Source organism: Lepidochelys kempii, chromosome 12, assembly GCF_965140265.1.
Source record: "Lepidochelys kempii isolate rLepKem1 chromosome 12, rLepKem1.hap2, whole genome shotgun sequence".
NCBI lineage: Eukaryota > Metazoa > Chordata > Testudines > Cheloniidae > Lepidochelys > Lepidochelys kempii.
Window position 1 is genome coordinate 20,615,030 of NC_133267.1, and position 18,529 is coordinate 20,633,558.

The following is an 18,529-nucleotide window of genomic DNA, read 5'->3' on the forward strand; positions in this document are numbered from 1 at the left end:
GATGCCCCAAATGGTCTCTCCCTTCATCTCTATTAACAACATCGAGAACACCTGAATACAGGAAATAGCCTTGGACTGGGAATAGAGATCCTGACTGAAAGGAGTTCAGCCTTCTGAGAGACATGTGGTGTTCTGAATTCACTTAAGTTAGGTATTAGTTGCATTTTACCTTTTATTTACTTGTACCTAATTATAACTTTTGTGCCTCATTACTTGTAGTCACTTGCAATCTCTCCTTCTGTAGTTGATAAATTTGTTTTATTGCTGTATCAACCAGTGTGCTTGGATTGAAGTGTTTGGGGAAACTTCAGCTGGGGTAACAGGATTTGTGCACATCATTTTCTATTAATAAAATGACGGACTTCACATGAGCTTGTGTAGCTCAGGAGAGGGCTGGGCAGTACAAGATGCACATTTCTGAGGAAAAGTCTGGACGTGGGAATTTGCTGGTGTTGCTCTGCAGTGTAATTCAAGAGCGGCTGGCTATAGCACTCATACAACATAGCTAGGGCCCTATCAAATTCATGGTCCATTTTGGTCAATTTCATGGTCACAGGATTTTAAAAATCAGAAATTTCATTATTTCAGCTACTTAAATCTGAAATTTCACAGTGTTGTAACTGTAGGGGTCCTGATCCAAAAAGGAGTTGGGGAGTGGACGGGAAGGCCGGGGAAGTCGTAAGGTTATTGTAGGGGGGTTTGTGGTACTGCTACCCTTACTTCTGCGCTGCTGCTCGCAGCAGTGCTGCCTTCAGAGCTAGCCAGTTGGGAAGCAGCAGCTGCTGGCCAGGAGCCCAGCTCTGAAGGCAGAGCCGCCACCAGCAGAAGCAAGGATGGCATGGTATGGTATTACCACACTTACTTCTGCGCTGCTCCCTGCAGAATTTGGCCCTCAGTCAGTGGCTGCCACTGTCCGTCTGCCCAGCTCTGAAGGCAGCAGCGCAGAAGGGTGGCATGGTATGGTATTGCCACCATTTTGAGCTGCTGCTGGCAGGGCGTTGCCTTCAGAGCTGGGTGCCCAGCCAACAGCCGCTGCTCTCTGGGCTGCTCAGCTCTGAAGGCAGCACCGAAGTACGGGTGACAATACCATGACCCCCCTAAAATAACCTTGTCACCTCCCTGCAACTCCCTTTTGGCTCAGGACCCCAATTAGAGGAACGCTGGTCTCCCCCCATGAAGTCTGTATAGGATAGGGTAAAGGCACACAAAAGACCAGATTTCATGGGAGGAGACCAGATTTCACAGTCTGCAACACATTTTCATGGCTGTGAATGTGGTAGGGCCCAAGTATAGCTGGAAGTAATCTGCATGGAGGTTGTGTGTGGGCAGACCAGGAGTAGTTGCTCTCACAGTGAAGCAGTGTAAAAGATGCCCCAGGTTGGAGAATTGAGGGGGACCCAGCTGTTCAACAGTCCAGCTGGTACCCTGGGTATGTCACACATACTAGCTAAACACCTCTCCCACCATCATCTTGATGTCTCAAAAAGAGCTACATTCAATGTGGACCAAGTGTGGAAGCTTGTTAGTGAAGGAGAGAACTTTTCCAGGAGCTGGATCTGAGCTATGGAGATCACTCCCACAAAAGATCAGAATGACCACAAGCCTCCACACTTTTGCAGCCAAATGCAAAACTAACTTCTTCAAATTAGCATTCCCCCAACGATTTCTTCTCACAGGCCCACAACCAACTCACATAAGCAAGCAAAGAGAAACTCTATAAACTAATCAAGCTATTTCTCCTCCAGGTTGTGAAGGGGAAAAAAGGAGAGCATTATTGTTATTTCTCTTTTTAATTATGTGTTAGGCACTCTAATACCACAGTGATAGAGGTCATGCAAGTATCTAAATAGATAAATCAGGCCCTAGTTAGCAATATTGGCTTGAGGTCCATTGTTACCATGTCTTTTTATTCCAGGAAATATGAACGGTGGAAGAAAGCTCCAGTGGTTCCTAACAGAACACCAAAGGTTTAAAAGATTGGGTATGGCCAGGCAGGCATTCCCAGCATACGTTTCAAGCACAATTTGAGAAATTTGTCTTTGAAAATTGGACTGAGTCTCCAGGGTAATATACAGAATTGACTAATCTAATTAGAAATACAAGACCTGACCACGTCCTCACCCCAGCAAGTGACCCAATAATATACACGACCAGCTACTTAAATCAGACAGTAGTTCACCTGAGAATATGACTTATATAGGTGTCTGTCAGTCAACAGGCTGACTTTCTTAAACTGTTCCTTAAACCAAATAAATTAAAATAAGACCAAGTGTGCTAGGTCAGCGCCTACAATTTGTAAAGTGAACTGTGACATCCTTTAGACTACACAGGCAAGTAACACTAAGAGCAATGTTATCTCACAATGGTTATCACACCTCAAGCAGTACAGATGACGGTGCACAGTTCTATGGTTTCTCTGATGGAAGGAAAAAGAAGCTCCAACACTCAGGTCCAAGCAAAGAGGAGATTGAGGGTGCAGAGAAAGACTGCTCTCACAAAACCAGAAAAATTGTACGACAATAATGAAAACTCTGATAAACTTCAAATATGGCAGTACTATCAGGCATGGCTATAATAAAGACTGAGTAAAAAATATTAGCGTTAGCACAGTGACAGCAGAGGTCAGATCTCAAGGTCTGAAGCAGAAAAGAAATATGGAATTCAAGCAAATCTAGACATTCTTTTTCAGTGAAACTTGGGAGCTCTTTGGTCCCTCCACAGTAAGACTGTGATTATAAAGGATTTTAATACTTGTTTTCTCTCTTTTAGGGCTTGACTGAGCAAGGTGATCAGCACAATGGCCCCAATCCTGCAAAATGCTGAAGCTTGTGCTTACTGTTAAGCATTAGTGGCCCCAAGGAAATCCTTGAAGGTACTATGAAAAAAGCACTTATTTCTGCTCTGTCAAACTACTTACCAGATTAGTTTGTGAGTATATTGCACCATCTACCCTATTCACAAATCTGATGGAGTTCAGGATTTATTTGGTAAGACTCAGACATGTAAGAGCTGTGGACCTATTAAAACACATATGCTATTACATATACACACTTGTAGAATGCCACATATATTTAGTATTAGTATTTGACAGTAGAGCATGTACACCTTGATAGCTGGCCACATCTTCAGAAGTCATTCTGATTGTTGATTTCTTTTTTCTTTGTTACTCTGTTGGAGAATTAGGGTGCTGAAGCAGAAGACGCTGTTTCCAGCGAATGTATTTGTTATCCATAAGGCTAAGTTTTTGTCACAGATAGGTCACGGGCAATAATGAAAAATTCACGGAAGCCGTGACCTGTCTGTGACTTTTACTAAAAATACCCAAGACAAAATGGATAGGCTGGGCAGCTGGGGGGGAGAAGAGGGCGCACTGGGAGCTCCAGGGTCCCCCGCTGTGGCTGGGAGCTGCTGGGGTCCTCCTGCCACCAACAGCAGCCAGGAGCTCCAGCAGTCCCTCTTGCTGCCTGTGGTGGCAGGGATCCCCCCTGCCATCAGCAGGGGCTGGGAACAGTGGGGGTCCCTCTTGCCACCCGTGGTGGCTGGGAGCTTGTTGGATCATATTAAAGAAGTTCTGTATTAAAACCACAAATGAGTTTGATTCCCCAGAGTTTAAATTCCAGGGTATTACTAATTAAGAGGTCTCTTGGTTTTTGGTGCTGTTTCTCTCCCTCTGTGTGTGAAACTTGCAAGCTGCTAATTGTGTTAGTACATTCTAAGACAGAGTCTGTTCTCAAAGCAATTCACAGAGAGAGAGACTCAAAGCAATACTCTAACAACAGAAACAGCACCCAGAGACTCCCCGCCCTTGTGTTGTAGATCTCAGTCAGCTACATCAGTAGACAAATGATAAGAAAGTAGATAGAGCAAATCTGCTGCTCTGTGTAGGTGTTACACACAATAGGAAGAATTCTAAATGACTCCAAGCTAGAGAATTTGATTTTAAACCTTCAACCATCTCAAAAAAAAAAAAAAAATCCAATAACCTGTATATGTTGAGCTTTAAATGTATGTAAAATCTGGGTCATGAAATACATGGCAGTTGCCTTAGGAGTAATCTCTGGGAATGAAGAGCAATGAACAATTACAGACATAATAACCAGAGCCACAGCTGTTGATCCCATTTAAGTTCTACTTTTTAACTAACATTAATTCAACAGAAGTAGCGAGCTGCTTTTGCAGGTTAGGTAATACAAAAAAAGCACGCTCATTAAAGCCAAGGCAGACAGCTCACACACAAATGAAGTTATGCTTTTAAAAAACAAACAAACAAGCTTTTTTGTTAAACACCAAATGTGTGGTCCTGAATATTAAACTCTAATGAAGCCTCAAAATCAGGTTGTTAAATTACACAACATTATTCACTAAGAGGTTTTAAGCCACTTCTACAACAAGATACCTAATTCAAATACACCTCTACCCTGACAGAATGCTGTCCTTGGGAGCCAAAAAATCTTACCACGTTATAGGTGAAACCGCGTTATATCGAAACTTGCTTTGATCCACCACACCCACGCAGCCCTGCCCCCCAGAGCACTGCTTTACCGTGTTATATCCGAATTTGTGTTATATCGGGTCGCATTATATCAGGGTAGAGGTGTATTTCCATTACACAACCAAAACGATGCCCTGAAAGAGGCAGGTAGGACTGCCAGATAATTCTTCCAAGGACACTATCGATACCATAATAATATGGCACTTTATTATAAAAATGCACTGATAGATTCTGGAAGTTCTGAAAGATCTACACCTAAAATGGCTAAGACAATCACCTCAACTGGTTCTCTCATCCAAAAACCTTTACAAGTGAAATTTACTGTATTTCAATAGACAAAGTTATTCATGTGAAGACACATTTCAATAATTTGCCCCTATTACTTCTCTTCTGGCAATATTCTTTATTACTATGGACACCTGATGAAAATAGGAAGGTACTAATTCTGAAAATGTCGTATGTGAAGATATCAACAATGGGGTTTGAGTGCACATGTAGCATATTGAGAGTCACAAGCCTTCCCTATTCCACACACCAGTTCCCTTCCCAGGCTCACCTGTCCTGCCAAGTTAGATGTGAATTCTAGTAACTGAAACTAATTCTGACACCTCATCAGTACTATGCTAGATCCCCACACCTGAGACTCTCAGTCCCTGGTCAGTGAGCACGTGTGGAGTGATTCAGGAACAAGATTAACAGAACTGCTTACTTACCAGTTTTCAAAAGTGGATTTTGTAACAGCTAATCAGTACCTGCATTGTAATTCAAACATTATTTTAAAAATAGTCAAGAAAAGCCATCCAGTTAAAATATTAACACTTCTGCAAACAGCATGTCTGCATCAGGCTGGATTGCTTTAAATCAAAGTGATTTAAACTACTGATTTTAATCGTGATTTACATCAACAAACAGGAAACCTTGATTTACATAAGTGATTTTAATCTTGTGTTGCATGTGTACTCTCCAGTTATTTTCCTAAAGAGAGGTTAATTCTCATTCATTGGTAACCATTAAAACATATTGATTTGCAAACAAATACCAAATTTACTGTGATAGGGTACTTCCTTTTGGTAATCTACAGGGCCAGCTCTAGGTTTTTTGCCGCACCAAGCAAAAACATTTGGGGCTGCCCCCCACCCCAGGGCTCCCCTGTTGCCCCAACCCTGGGCTCTTCCCCCCCCACACCCCCTGCCGTCCCAGCTCTGGGTTTCCCCTCTTCCCCCCTCCCCCCCCGCACCCCCTACTGCCCCATCCCTGGGCTTTCACCCCCCCGCACACACACCCCCACACCCATTACCGTGGTGCATTCCTCAAAAACCCATTCTGAATTAACACACCATATGGATTCAGAAAATAGCTTTACAATACTTTGACAAACCTACAGATCATACAGCATTCAGAGGTTATCACAGCCAACTCCATGACAGTCTTCAAATCAAGTATTTGTACACAATAAGCCAGTAGATTCCCCTGCTCAATTAGCAACCACCTTTACTCCTGTGACTATAAGGCAGTGGTCACCAACTAGTTGATCGCAGAGGATCTCCCAGTAGTGCACTGTGGCTGCTGCTAGGGCAGACTCCCTGCCTACCCTGGCCCCATGCTGCTCCCAGGGAGGGGTCAAGGAGGGGGGGGTCTCCCTCCATGCAGCTCCCATTGGCCGGGAGAGCTGCGGGGGCGGTGCTTGCAGAGAGGGGCAGCTCACAGAGCCACGTGACCCCCCTCAAGGGGTACACTGGCCCCTTCTGGGAGCAGTGTGGGGCCAGGATAGGCAGGGAGCCTACCTTAGTCTCGCTGCGCTGACCGGGAGCTGCCAGAGGTAAGTGCTGCCTGGTGGGAGGCCACACCCCAACCCCCAGCCCTGATCCCCCTCCCAGAGCCAGCACCCTGTACCCCCTCCTGCACCCCAACACTCTGCTACAGCCCAGAGCCCCCTCCTACACCATAACCCCCTTCCCCAGGCTCAGCCCAGAGACCCCCCCACACTACAAACCTCTTGGCCCCAGCCCAGAGCATACACCCCCTCCTGAACCCCAAAACCCTGCCCAAGCCCAGTGAAAGTGAGTGAGCATGGGGGAGGGTGTGTGTGTGGTGTGAGCGGGGGGGGGGGGAAGAAGGTGCAGGGCCTCGGGGAAGGGATGGGCTAGATCCTGGGTTATCCTTAGATTAAAAAGGTGATCCTGGGCTTAAAAAGGTTGGAGACCACTGCTGTAAGGTGACATTAAAAGTTGGACTGAGACTCTCTGGACAATTGCAGCAGATTTCTGTCAAGTCAATAAATAATAGAAAGCATATATAAGGATCTATGGTGATCTTCAAATTGTATTTTGATTGCAATAAAGAATAAAAACTAAAGGCAGGCAGGGGAACTCAACAGCTCTCTCCATTAGATCATTTCTAATTTCTGTATATCCCTTTTATGCATTTCCAGTATACATAGACATTTTAATTTCATAATCTACCAATAAAATGGCTGTTATTACAGAAGCTTTTGAGACATCTCCCCTAGTAACTCTGAGTAGATGATTGGCCTGGTTGTTACACAACCACCACATGATCCCAGAGACTGTTAGCCAGTGACTCAGCAGTCCACATAACCTCCGTGGTTATGTGGGGGCAGAAGTCCACTAACTGCTGTAGCAGAAACTGCCAATAAAAGAATCCAAGAAGTAAAAACATATCTACAAAAGGAGGATCTTCCTCTCTAGAACCCATGGGTACATTCTGCTGCCTTGAGTGGGACTTGTATGCCTAAAATTCCTAAATCATTTACTGTAACCTAGAGACCCCTTGGCAAAGAGTCCCTGTTCTTTGCAAATAACTCACCTCAGACCACACACGCTCATTGCACCAAACATATCACACAGGATATTTATCCATGAAGAGTAGCATGTAAAATACCTACAAACAGCCTGTAGATATTCATCAAGGTTCAGAATCATTGCAAGATGTATGTACAGGTAACATTTAAAGTATAGTGTATTTATTCTGAAAGTATGCTTTATGGTCTTGGAGTAGAAGGGCTTGTCTACACTGGAAATTGACAGCGCTGCAACTTTCTCGGTCAGGGGTGTGAAAAACAAGTTTCAGCACTGTAAAGGACCAGTGTAAACAGTGCACCAGCGATGGTAGCTACGCGTCTCGTTGAAGTGGTTTTTCTAGAGCACTGGGAGAGTTCTCTCCCAGCGCTGCACCGTGACCATACAAGCCATGTTAAACCCTGAAATTAGTCACCAGTATCTGGATGACTCATTCAGGCAAGAGAGAGAGGTCACGCTTCCCTGATCAACCAGTGATGTAATAAAAGGTTCTAATGCCTCCCCTTGCCACATACCAGAATAGTCAACGGAAAACCAGCAGAGACATCTAAAAACAATCAAATCCATTTGGAGGTGAAAAGAAAAATTATAGCAGGCAGGAGACTGCCTAAAAACAAAAGAAAAAAAACCCACCAAAAAAGCTCACCTGTTCTAGAGAACGTTAGACTTTCCTTGCTGCAACACATCAGAATAACGTCCATTAAGTCCTGCATCCTCACCTCCCCACCACACCAATGATCCATATAGTCCAATGGGAGTGCTTTCTAGTAGTTAGGGCAGCAGCTCCGGAGCCAAAACACATGGTTCCATTCCAAATTCTACCACTGTTGGGCTGACACACCTTGGTAAAGTTACATCACTTATTTGTGCCCCAGTTTCATAATCTGCAAGATGGGGATGGAACCTTTTGTCCAGTCCATCCCTCACTTTTTCTGAGGTTTGAGTAATATCTTGCACATGCATAAACTATGAAACCACATGATCATAATGTAAATCTCATCCTCCTTATCCACATGTTCCCTTCTCATGTTGTGTCTAAAATTCTGACTCTAAGCTATTTGTGGTCAGGGAATACATCTTCTTGTGTCTTCTGGATGCTATAAACCTAAAACAACTTGCAACCTTTGACCAGCCAAAATGACGGCTATCTGTTTACAAACCTTGTAGGTGAAATGGCAAATGAAAACATCTCTAAGGACCCAACAAGCAACACTCTTGAACAGCCAAGGAACACAAAACTGCACTTATACATCAAAGAAGTTCTCTTTAATAGTCAGTCTAAGGTTTTAAGTGCGTTTGGAATGTGATCTTTAATACTTTCTTGGGGCTTGACAAAGTGTTAATAAATAATTTCATTTCAAATAACTACACCCACAAAAAATTAGCTTTTGGTTTTATCTATTTGAGGAGGACATTTTCATGCCTAGGATGAAAAAAATCCAACACAAACATTACAGCTCACCAGCCCTTGGGAACGTCTAACAGGGAAATCTCCCTCATCAGGTGAAAAGAAAAAAACTCCCCACGCCCAAGCCTTTGGAGCGGTGATTGAGGCCAGACACACCCTGTTCTACACCAGCCACGAAGTAACGGGGAAGCGCACGGCCCCAGAGGCTGCTAAAGCCGATCCGGCCGGGCTGGTTCTTGGAGTCAGAGGTTGCCCAAGGGCTGTGGCCCCCCGTACCCGGCGCTCCCTAGGGCGGTGGCGCACACACACATCTGGCCGGCGGTGACACCAGTTTACACCCCGGAACGTGGGGTCGCCGCCCGCCCGCCACCATGTGGGCGCAAGCGGCCTTCCCGGCCGGGGGGCGGCGGAGGCTCCGGCAGGCCCGAGCGCGGCTGAGCAAGGCCCTGGGGCCACGGCACGGGAGGGACGCGGAGCGCACCCTGCCCCGGCGGGCCGGAGCCCTTCGCTGTGCTCAGCGGCACGTCAGCTGGGACCTACCGCTCCCCCCGCACCCGGCCCCCGAGCGGAGGTCGCCCGCAGACACGCGCAAACCGCAGCCCCCAGCGCAGGGCGCTTCCTCCCCTTCCCCCCGGGCCCCCTCCGTGCCCCGCAGCCCTGCAGCCCCGGGCCGCCTCCGTGCCCCGCAGCCCCCTCCGTGCCGCCCAGCCCCGCAGCCCCGGGCCCCCTCCGTGCCGCCCGGCTCCCCTGGCTGCCGCTCCGGCTGCCTACCTCGGCCCGCTGGGGCGCAGAGTCACGGACGCGGAAGGGCCCGGGAGGTTCCAGGCGCAGGAGCAGCCGCATGCGAACGGCGCCGCCGCTGGGAGCCGGCCGGCGCGGGGCCGAGGGGAAACACGTGGGCGGGGGTATTGATAGGTTGTGTCTCGTCCCCGCCCAAGCGCCCTAGATTGCTACGGAGGCCGCGCGGGTGGGCGGGGCTGGCCCCCTCCCGCTCTTGCAAGGGCCGGGGGAGTAGTTCCGCCAAGGGTGCCTTCTGCTCCCCGCTGGAAGATGCTGGAAGGAGGGGTGCTACGGCATCGCCTGGCTTGAAGTAGTTGCCATTATACAAAGGGTTTAACAGTTTGGTTCAATGGCTCTCAGCCCCCCTTCCTCGCCCCCTGCGTCCTGGCACAGAGGCCCCAGCGGCAGGACCCTCAGGCTGTCATCCTGAGCATTACTGTGTGTATTGCCCCAGCGCCCCGGGGAATGCAGGGATTTGCAAAGCTTGGGCTCAGACAGGTGCCCAGCCCCAGGGAGGAACCACCCCCCCCCCGGGATTGCTCAGCCTTCAGAGACTAAATCCCCCCACCCCCAAAGCACTCCAGGAGCAGGCCATTCATACATTTTTTTCAGCCTGTATGAATCACTGTGTAGTCTGCGAATACAGACTAACACGGCTGTTACTCTGAAACCTGTGTAGGCTACAGCACCTGAGGGGGCAGGTGTTGATAGTGTGCGCACATTGTTGGCAGCCTTTAATCTACTAATCCAGATGTGGGAATTACAGCCTATGGTGTAGATGGTTTGCAATGTCAAAAAGGCTGACAAAGGAGGTGCTGTTGTCATCATGAATAGGTCGGAATATGAACAAGAGGCTGCTCGGCAGCTCTCCAACACGAGTTTCTACAAGCCATTACCCTATGATCCCACTGAGAGTTACCAAAAGCAACTACAGCATTTGCTCAAGAAACTTCCTGAAAAAGCACAAGATCAAATCCGCACAGACACACCCCTGGAACCCCGACCTGGGATATTCTATCTACTACCCAAGATCCATAAACCTGGAAATCCTGGGCGCCCCATCATCTCAGGCATTGGCACCCTGACAGCAGGATTGTCTGGCTATGTAGACTCCCTCCTCAGGCCCTACGCTACCAGCACTCCCAGCTACCTTCGAGACACCACTGACTTCCTGAGGAAACTTCAATCCATCGGTGATCTTCCTGATAACACCATCTTGGCCACTATGGATGTAGAAGCCCTCTACACCAACATTCCACACAAAGATGGACTACAAGCCGTCAAGAACACTATCCCCGATAATGTCACGGCTAACCTGGTGGCTGAACTTTGTGACTTTGTCCTTACCCATAACTATTTCACATTTGGGGACAATGTATACCTTCAGATCAGCGGCACTGCTATGGGTACCCGCATGGCCCCACAGTATGCCAACATTTTTATGGCTGATTTAGAACAACGCTTCCTCAGCTCTCGTCCCCTAAAGCCCCTACTCTACTTGCGCTATATTGATGACATCTTCATCATCTGGACCCATGGAAAAGAAGCCCTTGAGGAATTCCACCATGATTTCAACAATTTCCATCCCACCACCAACCTCAGCCTGGTCCAGTCCACACAAGAGATCCACTTCCTGGACACTACAGTGCTAATAAACAATGGCCACATAAACACCACCCTATACCGTAAACCTACTGACCGCTATTCCTACCTGCATGCCTCCAGCTTTCACCCTGACCACACCACACGATCCATCGTCTACAGCCAAGCTCTGCGATACAACCGCATTTGCTCCAACCCCTCAGACAGAGACAAACACCTACAAGATCTCTGTCAAGCTTTCTTACAACTACAATACCCACCTGCAGAAGTAAAGAAACAGATTGATAGAGCCAGAAGAGTTCCCAGAAGTTACCTACTACAGGACAGGCCTAACAAAGAAAATAACAGAACGCCACTAGCCGTCACCTTCAGCCCCCAACTAAAACCCCTCCAACGCATTATTAAGGATCTACAACCTATCCTAAAGGATGACCCAACACTCTCACAAGTCTTGGGAGACAGGCCAGTCCTTGCCTACAGACAGCCCCGCAACCTGAAGCAAATACTCACCAACAACCACATACCACACAACAGAACCACTAACCCAGGAACTTATCCTTGCAACAAAGCCCGTTGCCAATTGTGCCCACATATCTATTCAGGGGACACCATCACAGGGCCTAATAACATCAGCCACACTATCAGAGGCTCGTTCACCTGCACATCCACCAATGTGATCTATGCCATCATGTGCCAGCAATGCCCCTCTGCCATGTACATTGGTCAAACTGGACAGTCTCTACGTAAAAGAATAAATGGACACAAATCAGATGTCAAGAATTATAACATTCATAAACCAGTCGGAGAACACTTCAATCTCTCTGGTCACGCAATCACAGACATGAAGGTCGCTATCTTAAAACAAAAAAACTTCAAATCCAGACTCCAGCGAGAAACTGCTGAATTGGAATTCATTTGCAAATTGGATACTATTAATTTAGGCTTAAATAGAGACTGGGAGTGGCTAAGTCATTATGCAAGGTAGCCTGTTTCCTCTTGTTTTTTCCTACCCCCCCCCCCAGATGTTCTGGTTTAACTTGGATTTAAACCTGGAGAATGGTCAGTTTAGATGAGCTATTACCAGCAGGAGAGTGAGTTTGTGTGTGTATGGGGGTGGGGGGGATGTGAGAAAACCTTGATCTATGCAGGAAATAGCCCGACTTGATTATGTAAAGAGTTGTCACTTTGGATGGGCTAGCACCAGCAGGAGAGTGAATTTGTGTGGGGGGGTGGAGGGTGAGAAAACCTGGATTTGTGCTGGAAATGGCCCACCTGTTGATCACTTTAGATAAGCTATTACCAGCAGGACAGTGGGGTGGGAGGAGGTATTGTTTCATGATTTCTGTGTGTATATAAAGTCTGCTGCAGTTTCCACGGTGAACATCTGATGAAGTGAGCTGTAGCTCACGAAAGCTCATGCTCAAATAAATTGGTTAGTCTCTAAGGTGCCACAAGTACTCCTTTTCTTTTTTCAGGTGACTGAATAGTCCAATCTGAGATTGGCATGATCTTTGGCTCTTTTCTCTTCAAGCTGCAGGAGCCAGCTCCTGTCATGGACTTTGATATCCTGATGGCACCACTTGTTATGATCACCTGCCAAGATTTCCCATTGGTCAGGATCAATACCAAATTCCTTTATATCTAACTTACATGTGTCTTTATAATGAAGTTTGGGATATCCTGTTCTTATTCCCTCTGATAGCGCCCTGTATAGCATGTCCTTGGGTATGCGTCCGTCTTCCAAACTACTCAGATGGCCCAGCCAGTGCAGTTGTCTTTGCTTGAGCAGGGCTTTCACGGTTGGTAAATTTGCCCTTTGAAGAACCTCTGTGTTGGTGACTTTATCTTTGCCGATATAAACAATGTAGGGGGAAACTGTTTAACCTTTTCTCCTGATGAGCATAAATTGTCCATGGTTCCCTGCCATACATGAGAGTGCTGAGGATGCAAGCTTGGTACACTAGCATTTTGGTCTTGATGGTCAGCTTTGAGTTGTTCCATGCTCTTTTAGTTAGTCTGCTGAAGGTGGTGATGGTAGACTTTCCAATGCGAACATTTAGTTCTCCATCTAGTGAGAGGTTGGTGGTCACTGTAGAACGTAAATAGCTGAACTTTTGGACTACTTCTAGCTGGTTTGCATTTAGGGTGATTGAAGGATCTTGTGGAATCCCTTGTCCTAATACAACCATTTTCTTGATGTTAATGGTGAGAGCAAATGCCTGACAAGCAGTTGAAAGGCAGTCCGTCCATGAGTTCTTGTAGTAGATCTTCATCATGGGCTATGAGGGCAGCAGCAGCAGCGAATAGAAGTTCCCTGATTAGCGCCTTTTTGACTTAAGTCACGACAGTTTGAAGAGTTTCCGATCTGATCTTGTGTGAAGATACACTCCATCTTTCATGTCCTTAAATGCATAGTTCCAGAGTACTCAGAAGAAGATTCCAAAGAGTGTAGGGGCAAGAACGCATCCTTGTTTCACTCCGCTTTTCATCTTAAACCCATCTGAAATGGACCTGTCAAACTGGACAGTTGCTCTCATGTTGTTGTGGAATGAACATTTAAGACTTAACAGGGTTGGTGGGCATCCTATCTTTTCTAACATTGCAAATCAGGGTGGATAAAAATCAATGAATTAAAAAAAATAAATACAAATCGGATTTTTTAATTTAAATCTGATTTTTTTGATAAAATGCTTTTTGAGGAAAAAACCTATCTGAAGATAGTTTTAATTAAGATACATTATAGCTCAAAGATCTCTCATCATGGAATAAAGATTATAAATTTTAATTCTATAGTATGAGAATATATTCAAGTAATGTTTAAAAAAAGTTTTGTAAATGAGTTCCAATAGTTCATGGATTAAGGACCCAATCTTATGAGGTTCTAGGGGCTTCTGCATAGATTATTTAGGCTAATCTTTCTATCTACCCAATGGGACTCAGTGCTCAGTCTAGAAGATACCATCAGAGATGCTTAGGTTTGCAGTTCTCAAACTGGATTTGCATCTCCAGAGATAACATGCTTGTTAACAGCAAAAATGTTTTTAAAGAAATAATATATAGAGGTGAGCTATAACAGACCTCAACCCTATTGTCCATCTGCAAATTTGTGTACACAGAGTCAATCCCTTACCTCTCTCTAAAAGTGCAACGTTTCAGAAAGTTCAATGAATAGACTATTGTTGGGAGCGAAATACATCTGGACAAGGAGAAGAAGTCTGGAGATAAATGTGAGAAGGGAGGGACAGGCACTAGAAACAAAAGTGGAACTGTTTGAGCAGCATATTCCAGAAGTCTTGAGGTCTTTCTGAGTATAGCCTTCATTGATTTGAAATCTACCATACCATTCTCTCACTAGAAGGGAAAATCTATAATGGCAGCAGGCTGTAAAAGAGACCCAGTTTGGGAATAAGAACCATTCAAGAAATATATGTTTGCTGATGATGTTTCAAAGAAAGTCACACCAGCAAACTGGTGGAAGTCACTTAAGCACTTGGACTCAGAGACTGTTGAAGTGGTAATCTCACTTTTAACAACTGTAGCTTCTTCTGCCGGTGTAGAAAGAATATTTTCTTCCTTTGGACTAATTTGTTCCAAATTGAGAAATCATTTGGGACCTGAAAGAGCAGAAACGCTTGTTTTTCTTTTCCAGATTATGAACAAACAGGAAAATGAAGGTGAAGATGACTGAGTTAGCTGCAGAAGCCAATGTTTTAAGTTTCTCATGTTGATCTGGCTGACACAGTCAATTTAATTTTTGTTGCTTTTAAAAAAAATTCATTTAACTATTTCAGTTAAAAACTATTTTAACAAAAACAAACCTGATTTTAAAAAACTTGAATGTTTAACTAAATTCAAAAATTCATATTCTTGTTTTGTTAAAATATCATATATCCAAAATACCTAACGTTGTTGTTTTAGTTAAATAAAACAGTTTAAATGTCTGTCTGACGATGTTCTCCTCCTAATACAGCATGGCAAGAAAATCCTCCAAATATAAAGGATTAACCTGTTGAATTGAAGATAGTTTACCTCCGAGTGACTTCATAAATATCTGCTTCAATTACCTTTTGGTAAATGAAATAACCAATCATTCATTTTCTGATATAGCTGTAAAACTAATCTGAAAAGTTTTCAGATTAAATCACTTTAAAAGTGTATAGTGTGTACCTTCTAAAAATGAAACCTACATCTATCTCTGAGTTGTGAAGAATATATATTAAGGTTATAACAACCAACAAGAATTCACTTTTATGTAGAAATCCATGATTAAATCAAGCCTTCCTGACTAGTGATTTAAATCAAATCCACCCTGTTGCAAATAGACTTGCTTGGCTGGCTGTGTGCACATGTAACACTGGGATCGAACCTGGGACCTCTGAAGCTTAGTATATGAGCCTCTACTGTATGAGCTTAGAGCTACCTGGCACTTAGCTAAGGCTGTAGTAGACTTATTAATCTTTAGATGGTCTAGGCTATAATGGCCCAAACAGTGGAGTAACACTAAATGTCAGCAGTAATGATCTGAGTTCTTTACGGCTGAATGTAGCACTATTTTTCTATAAAACGAGATATGCAAAGCCAGAAGTAACGTATTCTGTTTACACTCCTATGCAAAGAAAAGGTCACTAGCCTAATCAAATGCTATTTCTCTGGTATTTTAAAGGTCTCGATTCTGCAATCACTTGGGGCTTGTCTATATGGGAGGTTTAAATTGCACTAACTTTACCCAGTACATACTCAAATGACCTTCATATACATGACACACTCTTTCAAAGCACTCTAATTGACCAAGTAATATGTATTCCACAATCCAGACTGAAAGTGGATTAAGTTAATTGTGGATGAGTTAGTGTGGACTAATGTTCATGTACCCAAATGCTCATTTGCACTAGGGTGGCAGTTCGCCAACTGCTATCCCACTCTGCTTTGCATGTCATCAGGATCAGCCGGTTTACCTGAGTACTCTCCACTCTTCTGAGGTCATGTTACCCAGATGTCATCTTCCCTGTTCAAATGCTGGCCAGAAGCCAGGACCGGTCCATTTACTCCTGGATTCACATACCTCAACATCTGAGTAGGGTATTACTACTATTCTACAATCTATACTACCATACAATGCCATGTGCAGCATCATGGAGCTGTGCAGAAATCATTGAATGTCTCACCATCTGGGGAGAAGCAAGGGTGCAGAAAGCCCTTACCAAAAATCACCAGAATAAAGCAGTGTGTATGGACATCTCTAGAAAGATGGCAGAACAGGGTTCCAGCAGGGACCCTTCTCAATGCTGCAACAAGAACAAAGAACTCAAAAGCCTACAGAACAAAACCCGGGACGAGAGACCTCTGGTAATGCTCACAGGACTACAAGGAGCTGGACTGAGTGGTCTCATTGTGTAGTCCAGGAGCATTTACCTTAAGTCCTGCCTGCCTGAGGAGGTCATCCTGAGTTTGAGCATTCTGTTGGATCTTGGTCCCTTGAGAGGGTTTTCATGTTTTTTTTCTTAACCTTCCCTTCCCCCTGAATTTTAGCTGAGCGACTCAAACAAACAAACAAACAAACAAACGAACAAAAATGCAAACAAGGTGTGTCCCTAGACCAAGCAGGCTCATCCAAGGGTACCTCTGCCTCCTTCATCCAGGTTTATTTCAGTCATCCATTTGGTGTGATATGATGTGATAGTCTGATACACTACCATATGTAATCAAGCAAACAATGAACTAAAAGAATGTTGGACAGCTGTGTCACATATGGCTCCAGAAACATCACAATGTTTCTTTACAACAGTAAAATATACAAAAAGTTGTCTAATGTAAAAACGAACAAACAAACAAAAAAACTAGGTTGTGTTTCCAAAGCATGGATTATTAACTGATTGTTTTTGTTTCTTTGTCACTGAAGCCTTATTATAATACCATCTCTCTGATGCTAAAGTAAACCATCTCCCATTAGACTCCTCTGTGGGAAGTGAGAGGAATGAACGAGGAAACCAATAAGAAATAAAACTTCCCATCTCTGTGTCTTTCTTTCCCTCCCTGTGGTTACACTTGGGACTTCTTAACCTCCCACGCTTTATATGATCACATAAAATAACCCTCTCAGTGTAACATATTCAAATGTTACAGGCCTACTGATGCTCTTGATTTTTATTACTTAGATGCAAAAGGCATTTAATTTAACAAAACAAAAAAGAACAAAAACAAAATGTCATGTAAATTGTTTAAAAGGTGAATAATTCCAACTGTAAGCAGCTTTCCAAAGAAGGAGGCGATTGGAGCACTGGAGTCTGGCAATATTCAGGGGAAGGAAACTAAATGCTCATTTAAAACTCCAATAAAGGACAAATATTCATAGTTTATTAGGGGCAGGTGACTGGACATTTCATTGGCTTGCTATATTTTTTCTAGAGTAAAACACCAGCGAAACAAAGATACAAATATTCAGTAATGATGAATGTATCCTAGTTAGGCTATGAGCACTACTGTAAATATATATGCACCATGGGTGAAATCTTGGCCACATTGAAGTACTCAACGGGTGTTTTGCCATTGACATCTCTGGAGCCAGAATTTCACCCAGTATGTGTATACCAAACTGCACCGGATGACATATGTAGTATACTATCATTTTAGAAATATTCTAGTTTAAGTACTAACCTATTCACTCTAACACTACATGTCAAAAATTCCCATCAAACTTTTTGAATAGGCTGACTAGATATTGAGGAATATATAGCACAAAAGTCAAAGAGTTGTTCTTGTAGAAACAGGAAAGTATACAGTACAATAAACGAACTACGATTTCCTTTCAAACTGCTTTTATTACACAGATGGCTCCATCTGGTGGCTACATTAACACCTTCTAACCCTGTTACGTTGTTTTACATTGCCATTTGGAAAAAAGCTTTTAAATTGAAGAAACTGACAAATATTTTCATTCTATGTAGTTTCTATCAAATTTATGTGCTTTAATAAACATAGATTTGCCTAACTATACTTCAGAATCACGTGGTCCAGTTTTAACCAATAACTAGCGCCATACCTGAGGCAGCGTTTAGTCTGCTTTGTTAGTTCAAGGCACATTGTTCTCGTCTCTGGCTCCCTAGTAATTTTCTTCCTTGGAAGTTTAGTATATTGTCTTCCTAACTGGAGGTAACATGATCTGTAGCACATGAAAGTATAATCTGAAGTTGTTTCCTGTTGGGTTACTCTGGAGAGCATTTTGCAAATATGACATATATCAGAATTTTGGGTCAAAAGTGTGTAGTGGGAAAGCTTCCCTTGGGAAGTATAATATTAATGGAAGGACAATTTTGTATCTAGTAGCTACTTCAGACAAAAATCATTGTTAACTCAGTGTTAAATTTGCTGAAGTAACATATATAAAAAATACTTAACTACAGCAATAGTTTTAAGAAAATCTAAAGCATT

At 44.1% G+C, this 18,529-nt stretch overlaps 1 protein-coding gene across 8 annotated transcripts in view; it reads right to left on the reverse strand.

Annotated features, from left to right (window-relative positions):
• Window positions 1–9,653, reverse strand: part of C12H19orf12 (chromosome 12 C19orf12 homolog) — an 83,452-nt gene extending 73,799 nt beyond the window's left edge. For 3 of the 8 annotated variants that reach the window (XR_012154495.1, XM_073307790.1, XM_073307789.1), the window contains exon 1: window positions 9,491–9,653. The gene's annotated coding sequence lies outside the window, so the exon portion shown is untranslated. Of the gene's footprint in view, window positions 1–5,874; window positions 6,086–9,490 lie in introns of those variants that run through there. The other 5 variants (XM_073307794.1, XM_073307795.1, XM_073307792.1 and 2 more) reach the window with 3 other exon arrangements.
• Window positions 9,654–18,529: the final 8,876 nt, after the last annotated feature.